Source organism: Nyctereutes procyonoides, unplaced genomic scaffold (genome assembly GCF_905146905.1).
Source record: "Nyctereutes procyonoides isolate TBG_1078 unplaced genomic scaffold, NYPRO_anot_genome, whole genome shotgun sequence".
NCBI classification, from domain to species: domain Eukaryota; kingdom Metazoa; phylum Chordata; class Mammalia; order Carnivora; family Canidae; genus Nyctereutes; species Nyctereutes procyonoides.
This window is the reverse complement of record NW_026575151.1, coordinates 4,237,160-4,260,803: the sequence shown is the minus strand read 5'-3', so window position 1 is coordinate 4,260,803 and position 23,644 is coordinate 4,237,160. Positions and strand designations below refer to the sequence as shown.

The 23,644-nt window shown below is 36.8% G+C and overlaps 1 protein-coding gene and 1 pseudogene across 2 annotated transcripts in view; one reads left to right on the top strand and one right to left on the bottom strand.

Moving 5' to 3' along the window:
• Window positions 1-23,644, top strand: part of ARHGAP24 (Rho GTPase activating protein 24) — a 726,334-nt gene that overhangs the window by 145,322 nt on the left and 557,368 nt on the right. The gene's annotated exons all lie outside the window — the stretch shown is intronic.
• Window positions 1-23,644, bottom strand: part of LOC129501754 (NADH dehydrogenase [ubiquinone] 1 alpha subcomplex subunit 1-like) — a 48,462-nt pseudogene that overhangs the window by 11,208 nt on the left and 13,610 nt on the right.

Below are 23,644 nucleotides of genomic sequence, written 5' to 3'. Positions count from 1 at the left end.
CTCTATTACTTCCCTTGTCATCACTTTTTTCGTCCATGTTGACATAGTATATTATCCACTTCCCTGAAAAAAAATTAAAGTTGGGCTAGGTTATTAATTAATAACATCATCTAAAATACCATCATTTTTTTATCAGAGTCTGAACTGAATCCGTATAATTTTGAACTTGACTTAAATGAAATAAATTGACCTTGGGGATGCACAATCATTAATGATCATTTGACACAAACACACATTAAATGGGATGGAACATTACTGAAAATCTATGTATGTATGAAAATGGTTCCATAGATGCCTATCAAAACGGTGGTGAAGGTAATGCAAATAGGGCCCCATTGTAAATGTATTATCAGTGGGTGGCCATTTTAACAAAATAGTACAGAACCTTCTTAGAGTGAATCTTTAATTGTAAAACTTCATCTTAAGAGTTAAGAGGAATAAAGTGGAAAATGATATTAGAAATTTACATCAAGAATGTATTACAGCCTGAAAAGAGCATACTGGACAAGGCTTTCAGTTTGCTCCTTTTGGAGCCCTGTTTAGAAGGTGTCTCAGTTGTGCCAGGGTGCCACATATCCATGCTGTAGATAAAATATGTTAGTTCTCGGGAAAGAAGTATCAGAAGTGAAAGAAAATTCTCTGCTTCCTGTCTGGTGATCCCATGATTATACAGAATTGACACATCTGGCATTCTCTGTGTTTCTCTGGAATCCTAGAAAGGAATCTGAAGAGGATGCCATTGTTCTCTGTTTCCTTGATTAAGATTATGATTTATGATACTGGCTATAGTGATATTTACTTACTTATTTATTTATTTAATTTTATTTATTTGTTCATGAGAGACACACAGAGAGAGGCAGAGACACAGGCAGAGGGAGAAGCAGGCTCCCTGCGGGGAGCCTGATGCAGGACTCGATCCCAGGACCTCGGGATCATCACTTGAGCCAAAGGCAGACACTCAACCACTGAGCCACCCAGGCAGCCCCTATAGTGATATTTAAGTCCATTATTTCCTTTAAGGTTTTAGTGCTCGATCATTTGTTTTTCCTTATGCTCAGTTCTCTAAGCCACGCCTCACCATTCTCCCATTTACTGAGTCTTGCTGTACAGAAACAAGGAGCACATAATGCTCTAGATACTTAATTCTTGATTTTGCCAAGGAAAAAAGAGCCAAGATTTCATGGCACCTCTGCAGTACAGATAAGAATGTAAGGGATGGGAACTGAATACGGGTATATGTCCTTTGCTTTCTTCACCCACAAACATTAATGCATCAGCTTCCTTTTCTGCAACTTCTCTTAATAAAACACCCTTTTTACACTCCTTCAAAATGCTGCAGGTTGGGGCAGGGAAGAAGAGGTGGTACATTGGCTTATAAATTTGTAAATTGTGACTTGAGTCCTTCTCCTTCTTTCAGCACACAGAATGCAGGTATCATGGATCAAAGTGAAGGTGTCCTTAATAGGCGCATAATCAATTAAGCCGTTGCTGAGTTTGCTTTATGGCAATAGCTAGTCATTGAAATAGTGTAACAAAGCATTCCCAAACAGTGGCCAGAATTTAAATTGCTACTTACTCCAGATTGACAGGTAGTATCTCTGATCAAACAGAAGGGCTTCGGCTCACCATCGCAGTTTGCAGGACTTTATGGCACATTGCTGCCTTGTTCTAGATAATGCCTGGCCCATTTCTCATGCCCAGTGAGCGTTAAATAATACCAATACTGTCAAGAGCTTCTTATTTTTCACCTGGGAACATTTATAACTCTGTGCTTCATGTACTTTCTAATTCCTCATGCTCAATGATGGGAATGAAAATTAATTACTCTGGGAATGTGAACGTCGCCTTGACAAATCATTTCTATTCTGTTAAATAAAGTTTTTGTTGGTGAAATCAGGAGGTCCCTGGATTCTGTTCTCTTTGCCTAATCCCCTATTATTCCTTCTTCTGCCCTAAATTTTTTTTTTTTTTTAAGAAATGCCAAAACTGAAGAAGAGTAATTGACTTTTAATTTAGGTTCGGGATTTAGATGTGATTTATTTTAAAACCTTCCTAAGTGTGGCATTTAGGTCTACTTGAAATTCCCAATTTTCTATTCCTGTAGCTCAGCCAAATGTGTCGTTTTGATTTCTGAGCTGCACATTCCTGGGAGCATGGGTCTCATTTGTCTGAAAAAGAGAGATGTAAGCTCATTTGAAGTTTTAGTTGACTTATAGTTCTTCTTTGACCTTTGCTACTAATAGCTGGCAGAGAATAAAACAAGACATGTCAATCACTGTCTAGATTTTATAAACTACTGACTGTTTCTTGAAGGAATGCAGTGCTTATTTTATTGGCCTGTTGTACCATAGTAGGAGATTTATAGAGTGTCAAGAAAATGAAAACCATGGCTAGCTAGAGTTATCCAGTTCTGCCAGCAATATAGACATTGAAATTAATAACTATCAATTAAATATAAATGCACAGAAATCACAGCAAGGGGAGAATCAAAAACATTTTAATCCTTAGATTTTTTGGCACTGTCATATTTAATGCTCCATAAATAGTCAAATTAATGACTTTTCTTATTTTTACTTAGCTGAACACTTCCTCTTAGTAGGTTTGTTTAAGTTTAATAACTTCCAAAGGAAGACAATACAAGTCACTACCTATTTCTGTTGTCATCCAGGAGGGCTTACCCTTTTTCTGTTTTATCTCCATTCATACTTTAAAGATTTTTAGTTCTTGGTAGACTGCCATTCTCTCCACACAATTTCTACTGTAATAACTGGCAATTTCTAATACTCCAGACTCTCGATTTTTTAAACTTCTCTCCTCCAGTGATTTTAATTTTGATTTTGTCCTGCATCCAGCCATACACAGACATTCATTCCATTGTTTTCAAAGTGTGGTCCAATGGATGCTAAGGTGCCCAAGACACTTTCTGCAGGCCCATGGGTTAAAAACTATTTTCATAATATTGCTAAGATGTTACTTTCCTTTTTATTCTCATTCTCTCATGAATATACAACGTTTGCCAGAAGCTGCATGACATGTAAAATCACAGTAGATTGAATGTAGAAGCAGATATGAGATCCAGCAATCTTCTCTTTAGTCATTTGTTAAAGAGATTTGCAAAAACAATGTCACGCTTCTATTTTCTTTTGTTTGTTTTGTTTTGGAAAACAGTTATTTTTTACACAAAATATCTAATGTTGACATTTAATAGGTCTTATTTTTAATTGGATAGAGCAAATATTTTAAAAATTTCTATTTTAATTTCTAACACAGTACATATTAATAGATATAATTACATAAAATATTTTTGACATCAATAATTTTATGAATGTAGAGAGGTCTAGCAACCATGAGATCATGACCTGAGCCAGAATCACAAGTCAGATACTTAACTGACTGAGCCACCCAGGCATCCATATTATTCCCATTTTATAGAACTGAGTTACAGTCCCATTATTTAAGTGGGCCAAGGTTATAGAATTAGTTAAGCATCAAGTTTGAATTTGAATCCTGGTGGGTCTGACTTGATAGCCTTCATGTGTGACTTCTAAGCCATTTTAGCTCAAAGTGTTTGAGACAAGCCTAGTTTACACCTATTATCCAGGTATGGTTATTAATCGAGTCTACTTACACTTTCCAAAGTGTCTCACTTGGGATAAAAACTCATGTGGTCTTCCTTCTCAAAAGTCATACATCTCAGAGGGGGAGATACTTGTGGATGCTGGGGGAGACTAGAACACAGACACTGTCAGCATTTCTGTTGTGCTCTGGAGTGGGTCTTTTTATTTATTTTTATTTTTTTAAAGATTTTATTTATTTATTCATGAGAGACACACAGAGCGAGAGAGGCTGAGACATAGGCAGAGGGAGAAGCAGGCTCCATGCAGGGAGCCCGACATGGGACTTAATCCCGGGTCTCCAGGATCATGCCCTGGGCTGAAGGCGGCGCTAAACCGCTGAGCCACCTGGGCTGTCAGAGGAGTGGGTCTTTTTAGAGCAAATTTGCCTTTTCACCTGTGCTTTGCCTTGCTTAGAGTGAAATAATTTTAGTTTTTATTAAAAATCAATAAGACTGAATATATAATGTATGCACACTAATAAAATTTTTGCTTTTTTAATCAGTGATTTTGGAGGAGCTCAGTAATATATATATGTATTCTACAATATATGCAGAGATAGAAATGAAGGTGGATGTGATGCAAATCAAATATAATGATTATTATATACAACTTTTTATCTGTTGTTTGTTCAGGGAATGATTATAGAGAACCTTTCCTCTCACTAACATCATAATAATTTAGTGTGTATTGTATTATTTTTAAACTTTTGGATTACAATTTTTCATACAGATTCAAAGACCTGGTTCACTTTATTTGAATATTTGTTCTTAATTTCTGTCATAGGTTAGAGATACCTCAGAGAGCTATCCAGAGGCAAATGGGAAGAATGCCATGTTAGTTGTATTTACTAAATCATGACTTTCATTTTCATCCCAGATACTAGTCATGCAAATGTTTTTATTCAAGTTAGTAAATTCCTTGATATGAATTGTTAAACTTTCTCTAAAATTACAGGGGGAATGCTGCATTTTTATATATTTAACATAGGAGTCCAAGATTCACTGTAGCCCTTTTTTAGAAAACTAATAAACAGGTTAGAAAATTCTTATGTTTTTTTTAAATAAACTTTAATTTTAATTTTAGAAGAGTTTGGATTACAGAAATGTTGCAAAGAGAATATACTGAATTCCTATGTGGCCCACTCCCAGTTTCCCTATAGTTATCATTCTTACACTATATGGTACATTTGTCACAACTAATGAACCAGTGTTAATGTATTATTATACACATAGTTCACCCTTCCTCTAGATTTCCTTTGTTTTTATCTAATGTCCCTTTTCTGTTCAGGAATAGGACATGACTCCTTAGGCTCTCCAGAGTGTGACACTTAATTTTCCTTTTCTCTAAGACTTTCCTTGGTTTTGATGATATTGACGGATTTGAGGAGTACTGATCAGGTATTTTATAGAATGTTCCCAAGTCTTTAAAGTGTGCATATATGAATTTTTGTAAGTCATACAAGTTACGTTATATTACTCTTTTATAACAAATGCATATAAATGTAGAAACATTTAAAACAGTTATTTAAACACCTCTTCAAAATGCCTATTTTTACTGCTCACTATTAAAACTTCATCTTTACCTTGAGGGAGCAGATAATACATAGTTATCATTATTTTCTGAAATTATCTGCTAGGTGGCATACTACCAAGTGCTACATGTCCATGGGAAAGGTTAACAAATTTAGGACCTTTGTCTTCTTTTAACAGAAAAATGTACCATCTATCTTTCATTCAACAACTCTTTCAAGACTTTGATGCAAGATAACAAATATATCTCTGGGCTGTGCCACAGATTCTCTTGCTCACTCCCTATCTCATTGCTGAGGTATTGTAAGAACTCCGTTGTGTGTGTGTGTGTGTGTGTGTGTGTGTGTGTATACATATACCACATATTCTTTATCCATTCATCTATACAGTGGGATATTATTCAGCCATCAAAAAGAGTGAAATCTTGCCATTTGCAACAATGTGGACGGAACTAGAGGGTATTATGCTTAACGAAGTAAGTCAGTCACAGGAAGACAAATACCATATGATTTCACTCGTATGTGGAATTTAAGAAACAAAACAGATGAACATAAGAGAAGAGAAGGAAAAATAAAAGATGAAAACAGAGAAGGAGGCAAACCATAAGAGACTCTTAACTTAGGGAACAAACCGAGGCTTGCTGGGGGATGAGGTGGGAGGTGGGTGAAGGGGATGGGTTAACTGCATTATGGGCATTAAGGAGGGGACTTGATGGAATGCGCACTAGGTGTTGTATGCAACTGATGAATCATTGAATTCTGCCTCAAACTAATAATACAGTATATGTTAACTAAATTGAATTTAAGTAAAAAAAATTTTTAAAGAACTCCATTGTATTTTAAAGGTCTTTTTACAAATGAATTGCATCAATGACTTCCTGGAGTACTTTGTATACTTCTTGCATTTATTTTGCTGGCATTGCTTGCTTGTGTAAAATGAAGTGAATTGATTAAAAATGTGACCCTATCTCTGTTATTTTCCCTCATAATCTTTTCTTTATGTCAGCCAAAATAGTTTTCATTAATGTTATGTAAATTTAATGGGAGAAAACCACTGGTTTTTAAAAAAATTAAAGAACTTTCTGTCAACAATGTCTTTTATGATACATTTGTAATTTTGCAGTGTACAGAAAGTTAGTTTTTTTCAAAAGGTTAGTTTTGATGTATTTTATTTTTGAAATAGAATCTAGTAAGAACAGTATATTAACTCCTATTAAAAATATCTATACTTCCATCAAACTTTAGAGAAAACATATCACCATGTATAGATTGTTGTCTTAGTTCTTGTTTCTTCCAGTCTTCAGATGCATGTTCTGTATAGCTTTCAAAAGTACTATTTACTCATATAGGAAGGCATATTATTTTGTCTTCATATTGCATGTGCCTGTGAGCACACTTGTGTATGTGTGTGTGTGTGTGTGTGTGTGTGTTCAGCTAATTTCTACCAAGTAAAAAGAATAAAGGTGACTTTTAAACATGACAAAAAATTATGGATCTGTGTCTTTATGCTCTGAGTGTTTAATTTTAATATCCCTTAAAAATTGTGATAACTTCATACCATCATTAGAGAAAATCTCAAAGAACACTATATGAGAGTGTTATACTATTGTTAATAGTAGTAGCTGTAAATCCATATTTCAAATGAACTTCTTGAAAATTTTAGAGATTTTGGTCTATTTCTTGTTAGGTATGATTATGTCATTGCAGTTTCTAGGGCTGATAGAGAGTTCATGTAAAGGATGAAAGAAGTATCAGGCTTTCTATTTTCTTGTTTTTCTCTTGGGCTTGCCTGATTCTTACTATGTTAAATCTGTTGTTTTTTAACCTGAAGAATTTTGACTCACTTGTCAATTTGTGAAGATTTGCTTGATTAAAACTGTCTATAAATCCACCTAACCATTTACATGCATGCTGGAAGGTGTTTCATTACTCTGAAAGTAAGAAGCAATATAAGGCCATATAGTGGGTTAAATAGTGATCCTCCCACCGCCAGTATATGTCCACCCAGAACCCCAGATAAGGGTCTTTGTAGATGGAATTAGGATAAGGATCTGGAGTTGAGATCAACTTGGATTAGGTGAGCCATAAATTCAATATTGGGCATTTTATGAGACAGAAAAGAGACAGAAAGAAGGCCACGGGAAGTCAGAAGCTCAGAGTGGAGTAATGTGTCTGCAAGCCAAAGAATGTCAAGAATTTCTCGTCAAGAATTCCACCAGGAGGTAAAAGAGGTAAGGAAGGAATCTCTCCTGGATATACCTTGACATCTTGATTTTGGACTCCAGAACTGTGAAAGAATACATTCCTGTTCTTTTAAACCACCAACCTTGTGGTAATTGTTATGGTTGCCCTAGGAAACAAATTGTCCTCTCTTCTGTCTGTGACTGTCCCACTCTTTACAGAGGATACTAAGCACCATACCTGACTTGAATGTAAACTGAATGAGGTCAAAGTGTCAACCCAAGCATTAATATCAGTACCTAAATACTAAGAGAAATCTTTATATTGTTCTCCCTTCCTAAATGGGTGCATCATCTTGCACAACACTTTGGGTACATTCACCCCACTTTGGAGACTTTTTACATCTCAAGTGTAAGAGATGTAAACTGTTTGATTGATTGAGTCATATCTCAAGAGTCCTTTCAGACAATATGCTGAGGCCACACAGCAGCAAGTTTTTATTCTTTGAAGAGTGGAGAAAATAAGATGAGAGGAAGAACATGGAACCCAAACATGGTGTTTAAAGAATATAGAGTACGGAAGATTGACACTGAAGTTAATATTTTAGCCCAGGATGTAGCCCTGACCTGAATACTTAAACCACTAACATAGCTCTTTAAGGCCACCCAATATAAATAAACTTATTAAATTTAGAAAAATATTTCTACTTCTTTTTTTTTCTTTTCTACTTCTTTTCTGATGTGCTTATGTCATTACTGCATTTTAAATGATTAAATAGTATCAATTACTTTTTGTTGAATACAATTGAGGATTAAAAAAGTAAGAACTATGATGCCCTTCCTCCTAGTATGTGTATTTTTAAACTGGGATGACAGTAAATATAGATTCTTATTTCCCACTTTTATTCACTTACCATTTTATTGTGTGAATATTAATATGGTTGGAAATGATGGTGTTATGGGTTGAACAATATTCTACCAAATTCTTAGTTTTAAATCCCCCCCCGACACACCAACCTTAGAATGTGACCTTATTTGGAAATAGAATGTGTCCTTGTAGATGTATAGTTAAGGTGAAGTCATACAGGAGTAGGATGGGCCCCTCATTCAATATGACTGGTGTCTTTATATAAAAAAGGGAATTTGGGCAGGTACATACCTAAAGAGAATGCCATGTGAAGATGAAGACAGGGGTCAGGCTGAAGCTTCTACAAGCCAAGAGATACCAAATATTGCAGCAAACCATCAGAAGGTAGGGGAGAGATATGGACACATTATCCCTCAGTATCAGAAGAAACCAACTCTGCCACCATTTTGATTTTGGACTTCAAGTCTCAAGTACTCTAAGGCATTACTGTTTAAGCCATCCAGTTTGTGGTACTTTTTTATGGCAGTTCTAGCAAACTGATATATAGGTATGGTGGCTAAATATGTAGATAATATAGCCAGGAAATCTAAGTTCTGAGTCTAAAATTCAGCTCTACCTCTGACAATCTGTGTTATTGTGGGCCGGCTAACCTTACTTTGTCTCAGCTTACTAACCTATAAAATGGGGAATGACAATAGTTCAGACCTAATAGGGCTGTTATAAGGATTAAGTAAGTCCATAGATGCAAAACACTTAAAGTGGTACTTGGCATATGGTGTCCATTGAGTTATTCCTGTTTATTACTTACTTCTTATTTGTTTGTTTGTTTACTTATTTATTTTAGAGAGAGAGTGTGGGGGAGAAGGGGCAGAGGGTGAGGGACGGGGAGAGAGAGAGAATTTCAAGCAGCCTCTATGCCCAGTGTAGAGTCTGATGTGGGGTTTGATTTCACAACCCTGAGATCATGACCTGAACCATATCAAGAGTAGGATGCCTAAGCAACTGAGCCACCCAAGTGCCCTGTTTATTACTTTTCAAAACATTAGTAACTGAATATTATATCCTATGCATGTACCTTAGCTTATTTAATCACTTTCTATTTTTAAAAATATTGTAAATAACACTGTAATGAACATAGTTGTAAATAAATATTTTTTCCATTAGCCCAGATTCTATATGTGCAATTGTTAGGTCAAAGAATATCAGTATTTCTAAGTCTCTTGATGCTTTATATATATTTTTTTAATTTTAAGTTTTTAAAATTAAAAAAAAAATTAAAAATTTAATTCCAATTTAGTTAACATAAGATATTATATTAGTTTCAGGTGTACAATATAATGATTCAACAATTCTGTACATTACTGCTTATCATAATGAGTGTACTCTTAATCCCCTTTACTTATTTCACTTTATACCCATGTCCCCACTGATAACCATCAGTTTGTTCTCTATAGTTAAGAGTCTGTTTCTTGGTTTGTCTCTTTTGTTTGTTTCATTTCTAAATTCCACATTTGAGTGAAATGATAAGGTATTTGTCTTTCTCTGATTGACTTATTTCACTTAGCATTATATTCTCTAGCTCCATCCATGTTGTTGCAAATGGCATCTGTTTCTATGGCTGAGCAATTGTCCATTTTATATATATATATATATATATATATATATATATATATATTCCATATATATGTATACACACATATATTTTATATATTCTGCCTATGTCTCTGCCTCTCTCTCTGTGTGTGACTATCATAAATAAATAAAAATTAAAAAAAAAACAAAATTAGTGTTCTTAAATACTTTGGGTAAATATCCAGTAGTGAAATTACTGGATCATACAGTTGGGTTCTATTTTTAATTTTTTGAGGAAATGCCATAGTATTTTCTACAGTGGCTGCACCAGCTTGCATTCCCACCAACAGTGCACAGTGATTCTTTTTTCTCCACATCCTTGCCAACTCTTGTTGTTTCTTGTGTTTTTGATTTTAGCTATTCTGACTTGTATAAGGTGATATCTTATTGTAGTTTTGATTTGGGTTTTCCTCATGAGTGATTTTGAGCATCTTTTCATGTGTCTGTTGGCCACCTTGATACTATGTTAAAAAATTCTTATTTTGGACAACTATGTTTTAAAAGAATCCTCTCATCATACTTTGAAAATCATTAAGTATATAATTAAAAATTTTTGCTCATTTAATTATTACACATTAACATATGATATATTACATGTAATATATTATTATATGCCTCTTTTGTTACTTATGATGGTAGTAGGAAGAATGAAATTTATTAATTTTTGAAAGCTGACATTTAAATGATATGTATTTGATTGATGAAAAAGAAATCTGGTTCTCATGAGAAATATACCAGAGCCCCTATCTTTAGAGAGAAGTTAAGCATCTTAAGGTCATTTATTCCAACCCACCCTTTTCCCTATGAGATGTCTGACTTGATCAAGTCCTTGTTAATAAAATTTACTTTTCTTTTCAGTTTTACCATTGATAGCCTAAAAATGATCTCCTGACCCTAAATAAATTGCTAAGACAACCTACAAATGTTTTGAAGTGATATGACTTCCATTCATTGAACAACAAAGCCTATGCTCAATATATCTGTACAAAGACTGAAATGATACTGCAGTAGGCCTTTGTAATAAGTTGTCAGGGAATCGCATGTGGAAGGAGGCTGAGGAAAAGGATGGGAAGCTGGTGCTTTGGTGTTGTCAGGAGCAAAAGCATATTGATCGGTGCTTGTATGAATAACCACTTGTTCATATCATATCAGGGCTTAAAATAAACCACCCCAGGACAGTGTCTTGCCAAATAAAGCTTTGTCCTCAATGCTATCTTCCTGGGTAAAATTTGTTTTAAAAGGTGCTGATAATTAGGTATCAAAAGGAGCCTTTTTTCCCTTAGGAATTAAAAAAATTAACTGAAACAAAGATCGAAAAAGAAATCCTTTGTAAAGTTTAGTCTCCTTATGTGTAACATGCCTAGATTTAGGAGTTCAGAGGCAATAAAACATTGGCTCTTCTAGATCATATAAATAATTCTTTGGTATATTTCAGTGACTGAATTCTATTAACTTAGATTCAGAACAATCATCATACATGTATTGAGATCCACAAAAAACTAATACTGTATTCAGTCTTTTGAAAAATTATGAAATGGGAAAACCCAAAACAAACAAGCCAAAAACCCCATACTGCTTATCTTTGCAATAGAAACTGAAGAACTTTGTAGTAGAAGCTGTAGTAGAAGGAGAAATGATTATAGTCCAATTTTTATCCTTGAAGATTTCATTCAATAGTTATGTTAGGGATCTAGTAAAGCCAGGTTCTGCTCATGAATCTGGAGACATGACAATGAACAAGAACAAATCCTATTGCCAGGAATTTGCAATCTCATGGGGAAGGTAGATGAATGAAGAGTAATAATAATAATAATAATAATAATAATAATAATACTTATATATCTGCTATTGAAGAAGGATATATGCAGAACCATGAGAGAAATGAGACCAAATACCACTCTGATGAAGCACAGTGGGTGTGCAAAGGGTAAGCAGAGAAGATGGAGAAGCTACCATCTGAAGTTTTAAATAAAAAATAGATCATTGAATGAGAAAAAGAAGAGAAAATCAGTGGAATGATATGAATAGAGATGCAGAAGGATGTCTTCTTTCGTGTCATGTGTAATGGAACTGCATGTATTTTGGTAAACCTCAAGAGCAACTGGGTAGGCAGGGAGGCCTGAAAAGCATACAGAGCCTTTCTGTCTCATCAAAAAGTCAGTTTCTCACCACAGGCAAGGGGAACACATCTAGGATTTTAAGGTGGACAGTAATTTGATCAGCTTAGCCCAGAAAACCAACCACATAGTGGGCCAGTGGTCTTGGAGGTTGGATCAACTGAGAAGGAAATACTAAAGCTTATATTTATGCTTTTTATGTATCTTCAAAATAATAAAACCATTAGAATGTGTTCATTTTAGTGGGATGAATCAGAAAGAAGCTTTATTCTTTCTTTCACTTTTAACCCATTGCATGAACTATTCCTTTCCTGCGACTGGATGAAATTTTACACAGGTCTCATTGCTTTTCTGGTTACTTTTAGGGATAAGTATAGTATCAGTTTATCAGTTAAAATGCCAAATCTCCACGGTAATAAAAAACAATACCTTCATTGTTCAAGCTTTCCTCTCCCCAAGATTGGGTCTTCTTCAGGGTAGGAAGCTGGAAAGCATAAGCTTCTTTCTTGTTCTGTCCTTGATCTTCTCTTCTTTCCTCTCTTCATCTCCAGGATTAGAGTGGATCACAGGGGGAGGCTTGGTGAATGCCCTTGTGATCTGACTTTGGGCATTTGGGGGCTTGGGAGATAGACTCACTGGCATGATGTGCTTTTCATGTTTTATTGGAGTTTCATCCTTTCAGGACCTATAGCTGCAATTCCTACCACCCAAGAATACCTCTCTCTTTTCCCTTAGCAGGCCCCTTGCTCTACTCTCCTTTACCCTTCAGGCTCCTAGAAATCCACTCCTTTATTGCGTTACTCTAGTGCTTTTGGGTGGAGATCCTTTCAGGATATCTTTAGGCCAGTTTCCTCTGCCCTGGGCCATTTGTATATTCACTGTCACCTCCATCATAAGGGAAATGCAGGACCCTCTTAGGGCAGCCCTTCTCTCCAGCTCACTCTAACACACTATCTTTCTCCTTCTTTGTATAACACACACACACACACACACACACACATTGATACACACACTCTTTCTTTTCTCTCCTACCATGGGCTGATCTAACTTTGGCATCTCATGGTAGTTCTTAAGTTCCTGAAACTCCTAACACCTACAACTCCTAACCAGCTATTAGCCATCTGACTGGTATCCTTAAGGTACCTCTCACTTGCCTTGGGAGACAGGGGAAACAGACTCCAGGAAGGTGGAGGAGCTCCATGACTCTCTCCAAACTCCAGATGAATTCCAGGCTTTTTGTAACTGAGGAGCGTGATCTCTAATTCTTGAAGATTAGATTTAACCATCTCTTAGCACATTCTTATAAGTGACATGGCAGTTTTCTGTGGGATCTGGGTACAGATTTCCTTTTACAGTGGTTCTCAACCTTTGTAGCTGAGAAGTAATAAAGAGAATTGCATGTATTGTTCTGTTAAATGAAGAATTAGATTAGAATGTAGAAATATTTAATGTATCAATGAAAATCTTAGGCATATTCATATATCTACATATATATTGGAGGCACAGTCTCAAAAAATGAGGCTTGGCCAAGAATTGTCAGCAGGGCACTGGTATAAAGAACACATTGGATGCATGTGAGACAGGGCAGAAGAGACTGTTATGCTGAGCAGGCAGGACATGTTGAGGACCTACAGCAAGGGAACAATGATGCCAGTGGAGAAGGAGGGAGAGCAGGATGTCCTGGACTTAGAGATTTATTATGTTATTGTGGACTGAATTGTGTCTGCCTCAAATTCCTATGTGGAAACCCTAACCCTTAGTACCTCAGAATGGGACTATATTTGGAGATAGGGCCTTTAAGAGGCAATTAAGTTAAAATGGGGCCCTTGTAGTGGACTCTAATCCAATATGACTGGTGTCTATGTAGCCAGAGGATATTAGGACACAAGAGTCACGGGGCATATCACAGAGAAAATGCTATGCGAGCAAACAGTGAGAAGGTTACCGTCTGCAAATCATAGAGAGAGGCCTCAGGAGAAACTAGCCCTGCTGACATCTTGATCTTGCACTTTCAGTCTCCAGAACTGTGAGGAAATAAATTTCTGTTGTTTAAGCCACACGGGTCTTCAGTATTTTGTTATGGCAGCCTTAGCAAACTAATACAGATGCCAGTAGGAGAACAGAGAAGGGGCTAGGACTTTGATTCACCACAATAAAGAATTGTGTAGTGAGGTCAGTGGTGTGACAGTCGTGGGAGGTGCATTCTTGCCTTTCCCTTTATCTCCTTACTTTTCTTGTATATCATTCACTTAACAACCAAGCGTTCATCTAAACTGCTATGCTGTGTATGTTTGTGAAAGATAAGGTTAGAGGGATTAATAATAGTGGTTCAAACAAAGTGAGGGTCTTTGAATCAGAAAAACTCTTGTTCAAATCTCAGTTATGCCATTTTGAGCAAGTTGTGTAACCAGTCTTGTGAATGGACCTAAACCAATTTGGTTTCTTCAATCTTTTCATAAATGATGGTATCTTCTATTATGCTAATTAACAAATATCAGATTTTGTTCAAAGATAAATGAAGAATTTAGAGTCCCGGCCTCTGAATTATTGTTTTTGATTAGTCTTTCAAAGTGCTCATCAGCCCTGGAGTATTGTCCCAACTAAGTACTTCAGATGTGAGTATCTACTCTAGAGAATAAAATACAATGATGTATAAAACGATATATATCACACTGTTCATACCAAAGAATTTTAAGATAAAAGAGAGACAGTATAAAGCTCTCTAAGTTCACTTTCCCATTTCTAAAATGAAATAATTTTACTAACTCCATATGCGTAACACAAAGGTTAAAGTTAATCATGTCTGGAAAGCATTGAGCTCCATTTCTAGCGTATAGTAAGAGCTTAAAAATCATTAGTTATTTTCACTGCGAGGTAACTTGGCTCAACAAAGAAAATAACTTCCATTTTGTTGCTAAGCTAAAAACTAAGAAATCTAACTTAGGAACTTACTAAGCAGCAGCAAACTTTTTTGTGCCCTATAGATCATATCAATTAGATGACAACACAGGACTATTGTGTTGCTTTGGTCTTGCCAGAGATGGAGACTTACCACATAGATTCTTTGTTTTTGAATCTTTAAATATTTCAGTAATCAAATATTTGTCAAGCTTTTGTTATGCCTTTTTTTTTAAAATCCAGGCAAACAATTTTCCTTTAAATCTTTACTCATCTCTGTTAAGAAGTATATATTTATACTCAAAAAAAGGTGGGAGGACTCTACCCTAGATCCCATTTTGAATCGTGAACATTTTTCACAGGAAAGTTTGTTAACTTTGTGCAGAAAAGCTAAGTGTCAAGAGAACGTTTGACACTGAACAGAGAGCACAGATCGAGATATTAAATTCCATTTTGCTACTGAGGGCATATATGACTTAGGATGTTGTTTAAACTCTGCACATAGTTTTTTGATTTGTTACATGGCTTCTTTCTCCTTCATTATTAACATTTCTTGGTGCCTTGCATGTACAACTGTAGATATTGGGAGAAAATGAAGTGCATAGTAACTTCCAGAAAAAACTGTATTTACTGTAAGGTATCATTTTTTCAAGTGTAAACTGAGAAAGTCAGTCAAAATGTGAGCATTTGGGCTATGTGATAATCCTCCCAATATTTGGAAACATTTTAAGTGGGCTAAGCTGAAAGAAGGGAATTGATGTTACTACAACTAAATTTATAAACAATGATTGATCTCTCTCTTTTCCAAAACTGTAATTTAAGTAGGAAAACATGTTGCCTTAGCCATTGCCATGTCCTTCAGAAATAAGAACAGCTGTTTTGCCAGCAGTGTGGGTTTCTTTTTCTATAATGTAAGTAGCATTAGAAAGAAGAGTTTTTCTGATTTTGAAAGCACCAGCTGCTCTGATGTTTTGGGAATATTCCCATATGTTCTGAATGGGAAAAATTAAGTGAAGCCAAACCAAAGACTTTTGACTTCATAGAGGAGACAAAGCTTTTCAAGACCTTCTCAACCAGAAAGTTTATAATTAGAGTATTAATTTCCTGGAGGGAATTTTTGCTTCTTTGTGTAATTTAAAGGACAAATTCTTTATCCATTCTCTCATAGGATTTTTTTTTTGTGCTTAGAATTAATAGTCTAATGATCCAAAAATAGTCCCTGATGCTTGGCTGAAAAGCTAATTCGAGAGCCACTAGAAATGTATTAAAACATGAATTAGTACTCAAAAATCACAGTCTTGCAGCCCATCAGAGAAATATTTGAATATGCTTGACAAATGACTAATTTCACATTTATGTTTAAGCTAACTGGCACTGCTTTGAAGACATCTGTTTTATGAAAACTAACATTTAAATGATATAAAGAAGAACAAACAGAATCTTCTTTCCTAAAAAGTTCCTTGCTGAGACACTAACTGGCCTAAATCTTGTGAGTCTGGCTTTGAAATTAACCACCTTTTCTCCCACACATAACAACGGTCTTCCATTAAGCCTTGCAGAGTCTCTCATGGTTATTTGTGGCCTGAGAAAAATTACAGTCAGGCCTGAACAATTTACATGAAGTAGGCTGGGTGATGGAACCATATGGGAGGACATGAACCAGCATTTTCCAGGAGGGTTGGACCTAGAGGTGACCTCTCCACCTAGAAATTGTATATAATCTTGAACCTAATAAATGTGTATGTTTCTTTACTTGATGAGTGGATAATCGAACTAGTTGTTTATGTTAAAGGAGGAAATTCAGCACGGAAAAAGAAGGGAATTTTGTATCTACAAAGATAGTGGAGATGAGTCTCTTGTCATTTCCATTTCTGAGACTCATATGTGTTCTCTAAGCTACCATTTCTAACCTATGCTAGTCCAACAGTTTCTTTATCTTCTTCAAGCTGTCAACCTCTAAGATAATTTTGTCATGCTTTATTTTTATTTTATTTTTTGGAATTTTGTCATACTTTAATTTCAAATAATAGGTTTATTAACATGCTTTTTGCAAAATACATGCACATACATTCCTCTTCTCTTCAGGAATTTCCTTTATTGTTGCTTCTCCCCATTTGAGAATCAACACCCATGTGTAAACAATATGTCTGTTTATGTAGTCAAACACAACACTTAAATCTGATTTAATTTGGGGACACCAATGTCTACTGATTGTTTCCTGGCCAATATAGTGTCATGGTTAATGATAATAATGGTAAAAAAAAAAAATGACAGCGACCAACACACAGAATGCTATGTTCTGTGGGTGATGTATTATGTCACTTCATGCTTTCAGTAATCTTTCATGGCAGGTAATTAAAAAAAAAAGATTCCTTTTTTATGGATCAGAAAACTAGAGCCCAGATGGAGTATGTATCTTAAGGTCACACAGTTGGTAAGAGGAAAACTAGGATTGGGAGCCGGTGTCACCTAACGCCAGAGCCAAAGCCTTCACTGTTTTCATCACATCGCACTGCTTTCTTGACTAGGACCTCCATGGGGACAATGGCAAGGAATGTGCCATTTTGATTTCAAAGATGGCCTCAGTCTTCAGCACACTTGTTTCTTTTCTTCATTTATACATTCATATCTTTATAATCTCCCTCCTACCTCTTTTGTGTTGCCATAGGAAAAGTTGTATGTATAGAGTTATTAGGCTATTTTTCTTAGAGATGGAAACATTTATGCATTTGTGGTGATTTTATAAAAAGAATATAGGCAGCAGGCAATGCTCACTACAAATGAGTGAATTATAAATTGCAGAATTTCTGCTGGTGGCTCAGGTTTAGGGGCAACTGGAGACTTGCCCGAAACTCTCAGTCATGTCTCTGGACTAATTTCCTTCACAAAAGGGTGAGTGGGGCCGGGGGAGGAAATGGGGTTACCTGGAAAGCTGAAGCTAAGGGGATCTTCTTTCTTGCCACACCCACGGGAACCACTATCCTAAATCAGGATGAAGCTTTGGTGAATCTGATTGTGGTTCAAGAATCAGAAACCCCCTCAATAGTAAATATTTCCTTAAGGTACAGAGTGCTGATTTGACTTACAAGTGCTTCTAAAATGCTGATGTGAATTGGAAGAATAAAAGAATGGTAGCAGAGTAAGAATTACATTTCTTGGATACAGTGAGACCATTCTCTGCATTCATCTGACACTTGTAGCTTATCTTTCCAGTCAGGGCTTCTCAAAGCTAGGGAAATTTTGCTGAGATATGCTATCACTGCTGCTACCCTTTGAGGTTACCTTGTCTTTTAAGCAGATGTTGTATCCTAAAATAAATAAATCCAGGGTAAAATCTAGTTTCACGGACTATGTATGTGGTTGTATATGGCTTTAGGTGGTGCACATATGTGTCTGTGTGTGTGTGTTTCAGGGATGGGGATAACTCTCAACCTAACAGAAATGCTGCAGTGTATAAAGCTGATGTATTATTTCTCAATAGATTTCATATGAAATTTTACACAATTTAAGTGAAAATATTTTGTATTTTTTTTAGACTTCGACTTAAGTCTAAGACTTTAGAGAGGACAGTTTGTTACAGCCAGTTCTTGCAGACAGATAACCAACATTTTTGTGCTGTTTCCTGAGTCCCTGTTCCCACAAGAAGATGTAAAGAGGCCAGTGACACCCCCATACACACAGTGGATTGACTTACAACAGAGGAGCACTGACCTTAGGGAACAGACTGACAGCCAAGGCAGCCCTCTGCCTTGGAGGATAGCACTATCTCTATCTCCCAAGTCTGCTTATTATACAAACATCCTTAAAAATATAGTCTACAGGGAAGAATTTTTAAGACTTATGGAAATGCAGGGGACTCAGAGAGAATTGTCTCAATTTTCTACTTTTCATTTCTTAGCATCTATTTTTACTCCCCTTTCCAGTACCCTGGCCACACTATCACCTTGTACTTATGACCAGAATCAACACAGAGGAAAATGGTTAGTCTGTTGGTTCAGTAATCACTTTGGATCTGTTTTATAGCTGACCTGATCACTTGTGCAGAAATTGGCCACTAAGACTCTCAGAAATAACAGTTATGCAGAAATACTCTTTTGGAACCGAAGCTTGAGGATCAAGAGCCCCCTAGAGGAAAGCCAAACTAGGATAGTCAGGCTCTGGAGATCCCAGGCCCCTGTTCTGGAACAAAGAATTGAAAGAAGTAGCTGAACATCAGCGAGTGTGGTAGTTTTGTGGCTAGAGAACTGGATTAGAAGAAAAACACCTGAAGGACTAGCTGCCTTACGTTGTTTTCTGCCTGGCCTTGCCCTTAGATCCATTTCCTGTCTTTACCCTCGCTATCTGCCACTAGAGGCCTGTGCCTGTAGACGTAATTACCGAGAGTCCCTTGCCAGCTGGCCCTTCCTTGGGGAAGGTCAGTAGTGATAAAAGGTGTGGAAGAGAGCCAGGTAGGGGATTCTTTCCCATGCCTTGCTTGTGCCATGTTTCTGCCAGTGACTCCATCCTTCTGCCAAGTACAGCCCCAGGTCCTCTCAAGCAACTTCTCCTTCACAACTCTGGTTCTGAATGGAATCCAGTGTTTCAAGGCCAGGTGGTAATGGCTTCCCACTATTACTACTTTTCAGGTCCCTCAGGATCCCTGGGTCATACTCTTGATTGTGCCCATCCCTCTAGTGACTGAACTTCATTCAAGTCTCTTGAATATTTTGAGCTGCATTCTGTTTCCTACTGAGATTTTGACTGATATAACTGGAGAAAAAAAGGTAGTACCCTGGTCTCAAAGAACCTAAGGTAATAATAAACACTTAATGAGCCATTATTGTGTGTCAATTTAAGCCTCACTGCAAGCCCATGAGGTAGAAACTATTACTTAGCTCCGTGAGACAAATGAGGAAACCGGGCACAGAAATTTAGCGCTTGAGGGGAAACAGAGACTTAATCCCAAGCCACTGGACTCTTAAACCCTCACAGTTGTCACTACTCACTCTAAGACATATCGCCAATGTCAGGCATTACTTTATACTTGTCTGTGGGGCAGAGGCTTAGTCATCACAATCACAGGAGGAGGCAGCCTCTCAGGAGAAATAAGGCAAGAATAAAATGCCAAGTGGTGTTCAGGATTAGTGTGGGGTCAGGGGCAAACCTGCTTCGTTGCTGCATCACTGGTATTTTAGTCTAGGACTAGTCCTGTATCATAAGTGTAGATTCAATCCAGTTTTTTTGAGGTTAAGACTTTGTAGCTATGGGAGTTATGAGAGGCAAGAAGTCAAGGGGAGTCATTTGCTATGTCTAGGTTTCAGGCTGTAAAGTTTTATGTCCTTTGTAAATGATGTATTTATCTAAGAATGGTGAAATATACCATTGAATGCAGAGAATAGTGCTATTCAAGAACAAATTAGAGTGCAAACATACTTTAAAGAAGAGCTGTATACTAGCAATATGAACTCAATGAGTCCAACAGACTGAGAAAAAAAAATAGCATGTCCAATTGGGTGGTTATCTGACTTTTCAGACATCTGGGACTATTCATTCTCCAAACCAGCAATGGACATGAAAACAAACAAAAGGGCTAATAACCCAAACCAATGAAAATAGCCTATAATAGATTTGGGAACATTTAATGGCTACAGGGAAAAAGCATTATTTCTTCAGCTAATAATTACAGTAACGGTGCTTATTGGCACCAAAGCTCAGAGGCCCTGGAAAAATAACAGGGTAAACAGTGAAAAAGATTGGTGAAAGAATATTTTTAAATATCCACACACTAGTTTGTCTCAGAAAGACAACTGTCTAGTCTCATTGTAAATGCAATGTGACCAGAAGAGAAAAGAAAGCAATGAATTGTCGTGAGAGACTGTGATGAGAAGTAACAGCCAGTAACAGAAATCCTCGCTAGGGAGGAGGTGGAAGAAATACCAATTAGCTGAATCCAGCAGCCAGAGGTTGTTTGCTGTGCTGGCAAGCATGGCTCAGTCTACCCTAATACCTTGCCTGTGTCCTACTTGGGGCACTTCAACTAGCACAGGACAGGAGCCTGTGGACATCCAACCTCTTTGGCTCCCAGCAAACCCTTCTGCATCACCACCTCCTTTACTACTCACCACTACTTTTCTATAGTCCTGCTTTGATCTTCAGAGTCTTGATTCTTGTTTTTGTAGTCTTAGAAGATGCTCTGGGGGAAACAGACGTAGGAAATGCTGCTTCTAATTTCCTCCTCTTGGAGAATCTCAGTGAACATTTATATATAAAAAAATATGTGAGATTCTAGAGAACCCCTTTAATTTTGCTTAACCCAGTCTACTTTAGCATTGGGAAATTTTTTATTTCTGTCCCAAGAACATTCTTTGGAAAATTCTGCTGTAGTTGATACAGACCAGATACAGATGTGTCATGCAGTCACCTGTATCAATCAAGGTTCGATAGTAAGGAAAGTTTAATAAAGGGACTGTTTGCAAATGTGTGGGCTCAACTTATGTAAAGGAACAAGGGAGAGTGAGGAAAAGGGGTTGTGACATCAGAGAGTCATTACTGCTCCCAGGCTAAGGAGACTGCAGAGAGAGAACTTGCCTGGTGAAAGAAAAAAGATACAGCCAACCTGAAAGAGAGAAATGCATAGAAGCCTGATGTTCTCTTCCTTTCTCCTTTTGACCCTGCTGATGCCAGTGCTGCCTTCCTAGAAGCTGGAGGGCAAAGTGGTCTCTTGCACAACCCATGCAGGTCAGCGTCCCAGAGTGGAAAAGGGTGGGAATGGCTGTGAGGGGCAAAGAGAAGACAGTCAGTACAAATTTCCATACTATCAAGTTCAAGCTTTCTAAGTTAAAGGTGAATAATCTGTGAAATTTGTGCTATATTTAAAGAGATACTCAAAGAAATCTCTCCAGAATTTAGAGGACAGAAACATTTGGATATCCTTGCTATGTAAAACAGCTCGGAAAGGACAGCTCCTGGTAGATTTTGAATCAAATAAAGCTGTTGACTAACTTGGTTCATGCATGCAGCTAAATTAGTCTCCAGCTGGGTTTCATGGGAGTACTTCCCAGCAAGAAGATAAGAAAATGTTGCTATCTTTGGTTCACTGATTGCTGAAAAGTATGCACAAAGTTGCTTGACTAGACTTTTGGAGTCCATCATAGCACTCGATGGTAAAATGGCAAATATTTTGATAAAGAACAATTCATTGATCTATTTAGAGAAATAATGCATAGAATTTCTGTTTGACCTGTGAGGTATGTTTTGTCATTCCAGGCAAGCAGTCTTTCAGAGTAAACGTAAGAATTCAGAATCAGAGAGACAGGTTAGAATCTTGATCCCCTCACTTAAATGGCAGTTACCCTCCTGGAGAGTTCATCAGTCTCTGCAGGCATTGTTGTTTTAGCTACAACCTGATGCTAATAGGAGCTAATATTTGCAGAGCTCTCCTTCTGTGCCGGGCACACATGTAGATATCCTCAATAATCCTTATTATAAACCTAGGGGGAAGGTACATTTTCAAACAAAGAACTTGAGTCACTTGCCCAAGGTCACACTGTTAACATGTGTAAGCCCTTGGCATATTACTTGGCAATGATAAGTGCTTGATAAATGTTAGATGCTGAAACTATTTATTGTTACTATTACTGTTAATATTACTTGTCAACCTTGATCCCAGAAATAATGGGCGAATGAAGTGCATCTGGAATACAATGAAATTGGCTAGATTGATTTTATATACGTGATGGTATTACTGGCCCCCATTAAAATAATGTGTAGGTAATTGTTCTTTAGAAATTGTAATCATTCGGGCAGCCCTGGTGGAGCAGCGGTTTAGCGCCGCCTGCAGCCTGGGACATGATCCTGGAGACCCTGGATCGAGTCCCATGTCAGGCTCTCTGTATGGAGACTGCTTCTCCCTCTGCCTGTGTCTCTGCCTCTCTCTCTCTGCATTTCTATGAATAAATAACAAAATCTTAAAAAAAAAAGAAATTGTAATCATTCTGAAATTTTCAAATGTGTTACACATTTACTCATTTAGAGTGATTTAACACATAAAGGGACAAGTTATATCTATTTTTTGATTTGTTTCCCAGATTTTCTCTCCTTAAAAGAGGAATATTTTAGAACCAACAAAGTTCCAGAGAGAAAGAAACGCTTGGTTGAAGCATTGACCTTGAAGATGCAGGTTTTTAGAGTCTGGGAAAACATTAAATATCATTTATTCACTTATTTAGCCATGCACAGTCATTAAAATCTCATGATGTTCCAGGTAGACCAGAAATTATGAAAAGCTATTACCAAAGATTGGCCATTGACCTGTTATATTGAAACAATATTTCAAGATCTAGTCTCCTGCTGGATTCTCTATAGGTGAGGCCTCTTAAAAAAGATAATACAGTGTTTCTTCTGGAAGTTCTAGAATAGGTGAAAATAATCTATGGTGAAGGGACATTAGGGAAGTTCTCTAGATAGTAGAGATGTTGGTTGCATACAGGATTTGCTACATAACTAAAATTAAGTGGAAGAAGACTGGAGGTTGATGTCTTGTTCCCAAGTAAACCATTGCTATAAATCATTTGTTCTTTGTCAAACATTAATTGAATGACCATTCTGATGGGTGCTAATGATTATATATGTCTTTCACTATGTTTATATGTATGTCTATATCTGTATATATGTGTCTCTCTCTATATATATTTATGTCACAGCAATGCTTATTATAGACATATAGACATTTAGGCATAGTTTTTATGCTCAAGACTCAAGAAGCTTACATTACAGCTGGAGGAGCATTCCTCTCATCTTAAACTCTGGTTAAAACAAGGCTTTTT